Source organism: Schistocerca serialis, unplaced genomic scaffold, assembly GCF_023864345.2.
Source record: "Schistocerca serialis cubense isolate TAMUIC-IGC-003099 unplaced genomic scaffold, iqSchSeri2.2 HiC_scaffold_1164, whole genome shotgun sequence".
In the NCBI taxonomy this organism is placed as follows: Eukaryota; Metazoa; Arthropoda; class Insecta; order Orthoptera; family Acrididae; genus Schistocerca; species Schistocerca serialis.
Genome location: NW_026047364.1, coordinates 102,501 through 105,000, shown reverse-complemented (window position 1 = coordinate 105,000; position 2,500 = coordinate 102,501). Strand labels below are relative to the sequence as shown.

The 2,500-nt window shown below is 62.9% G+C and overlaps 1 pseudogene; it reads left to right on the top strand.

The window, feature by feature from the left end:
• The window catches only part of LOC126433431 (large subunit ribosomal RNA), a 7,958-nt pseudogene that overhangs the window by 2,624 nt on the left and 2,834 nt on the right, over positions 1-2,500 (top strand).

Genomic DNA, 2,500 nt, shown 5'->3' with positions numbered 1-2,500 from the left:
TCCTTGCTGCGAGGCCGCGTCCGCCTTAGCGTGCTCCTCCGGGGGCGCGCGGGTGCGCGGATTCTCTTCGGCCGCCATTCAACGATCAACTCAGAACTGGCACGGACTGGGGGAATCCGACTGTCTAATTAAAACAAAGCATTGCGATGGCCCTAGCGGGTGTTGACGCAATGTGATTTCTGCCCAGTGCTCTGAATGTCAACGTGAAGAAATTCAAGCAAGCGCGGGTAAACGGCGGGAGTAACTATGACTCTCTTAAGGTGGCCAAGTGGCAGCGGTGTGGCTGCATCCGGACTTGGCTTCTCGAAGTGCGGTCTTGATGTAGTCGTGCTGCTGCTGCGAGGTGCCTTCCTTGGGTTATAGTTACAGGGAGAGTGATGCGCAATACATGGGCCTAGCCCTCTTAGCCTCTCCTCTCCTGCGGTCTTCTCCCCTTCTCGTGGGCCCGCTGATTTCGCAGAGTGGAAGACCGCACCAGGGGCTTGGGGGGGTTACCAGCCCCCCCTCGCACTATCCCTTTTTTAGTTGGGGGCAGTAAGCAGAGAATAAGTGGTGGCCCTTCCGCTGAAGGTGCCACCCCAACTCCCCCAGCACCTAGCCGGCCAACCGGCCGTGCCGAAAATCTTGTAACTTTTGCAGCTATGTATACCTGTAGTGAGTGCCACCGCAGCTTTACAACCAAGAACGGTCTCGGGGTCCATCGCCGCCGCCAACATCTTGCGGCCGCCAACGCGGAGATCGTCACGGAGAGGCATCGCGCAAGGTGGACGGAGGAAGAAGTCCTGTCGCTCGCCAAGGCAGAGGCCGAACTGTTCCTTGAGAGGGACGCCCGGTTCTTCTTTGTAAATCAAGAGCTCATCAGGATGTTCCCCGACCGAACGCTTGAGGCAATCAAGTGCCGACGGCGGCAAGCTGCCCACAAGAAGCTTGTCCGCCAATTCATGGAGGCGCTTGAGATCGGTCGGGGGGAAGAGCCGGCGTCCCGCCGGGGAGCGGCGAGCCCGCTGCCTGACGCGGGCGAGGCCGCTGCGCCGCCCGTCGACGCAGCCGAGGACTTCGCGGCCGACACCACCGGGCCGCCGCCGGAGGGGCCGACTGACGCCGCCATCTGGGAGCACCTGGCGGGGCTACCCGCTTCCGCCCAGCGTTTCTCTGCCCTGGATCGTGTCATCGGTCTGGGGCGGGGCACGCCGCCCGATGTCATCCTGGGCATGCTCCCGGATGCCCTTGCGTCGGTCGGGTCCAGAGGGGAGAGATCAATCACCAGGACACAGCGGCCGCGCCAACCATCGAAGCGGCCGCCTGCCGCGCCGCCGACGCAGAAGCGCAAGCGGCGCCGCTGGGAGTACGCGAGAACGCAGGATGCCTTCCGACGGTCGCGTGCGCGTTGCGTGCGCGGCCTCTTGGATGGCACCCTGCTCCAGCCGCCACCTGCCATCCCTGGTCTGCTGGACTTCTGGGCGGACCTCTTCACCAAGAAGCCCATCTCCACCGCGGGCTTCATTCGTGACCGCCTCCTCCCGCACTCAGAGCCTGTCGCTCTCGAGTGCATATGGGGGCCGGTCACACATGAGGAGGTCGCCGCCGCGTTGCCGCCCAGGGGATCAGCAGCCGGGCCGGACGGCCTTACCCCAGCGGAGTTGCGGCGTCTGCCGCACGAAGTCCTGGTGAAAGTGATGAATCTCTTCCTTCTGGCCCGCGCCCTTCCGGAACGCCTGCTTCGCGCGCGGACGTCCCTTCTCCCGAAAACGGCTGCACCAACATCCCCCGCTGACTTTCGCCCCATTACGGTCTGCTCGGTGTTGGCGCGGACCTTTCACAAGGTTCTCGCGTCACGCCTGATGCGCGCTTGTGCTGTGGACGAACGTCAGCGGGCATTCATCCCTCGGGATGGGATGTTGGAAAATACCTTCATCTTGGACACTGCTCTCACCGACGCAGTTCGCTCCTGCCGCTCTGTCTTTGTGGCATCGATCGACGTATCTAAGGCATTCGATTCGGTAGATCATGCTGCCCTTCGCCCCGTACTGAAGGCGCATGGCCTGCCGGATTGCTTTGTCGAGTATGTCGAGCGGTGCTACGAGGGCAGCACGACAGTGATAGCGGACGGCGCCGGCGTGGGCGTGTCTGTGCAGCCAGCACGGGGCGTTCGCCAGGGCGATCCCCTCTCCCCCCTCCTGTTCAACTTTGCGGTGGACTACGTTTTAGGCCAACTGCCCTCCCACATCGGAGCTCGGATCCTTGGTCGCAGAGTCAACGCTGCGGCCTTTGCAGATGACGTCTTGCTGTTTGCAGCGACCCCGAGGGGCTTGCAGTCCCTCATCGACGCAGCTACCGCAGCCCTCGCCCACCTGGGGCTGCAGATCAACGCCCGGAAGTGTTTCACCCTCGCCTTAGTCGCGTCAGGGCGCGAGAAGAAGGTGAAGGTGGACAGCAATGTCACCTTCACAGCAGGCAATACCACCATGCCTGCCCTGCGTGTGGGTGAAACCTTCCGGTA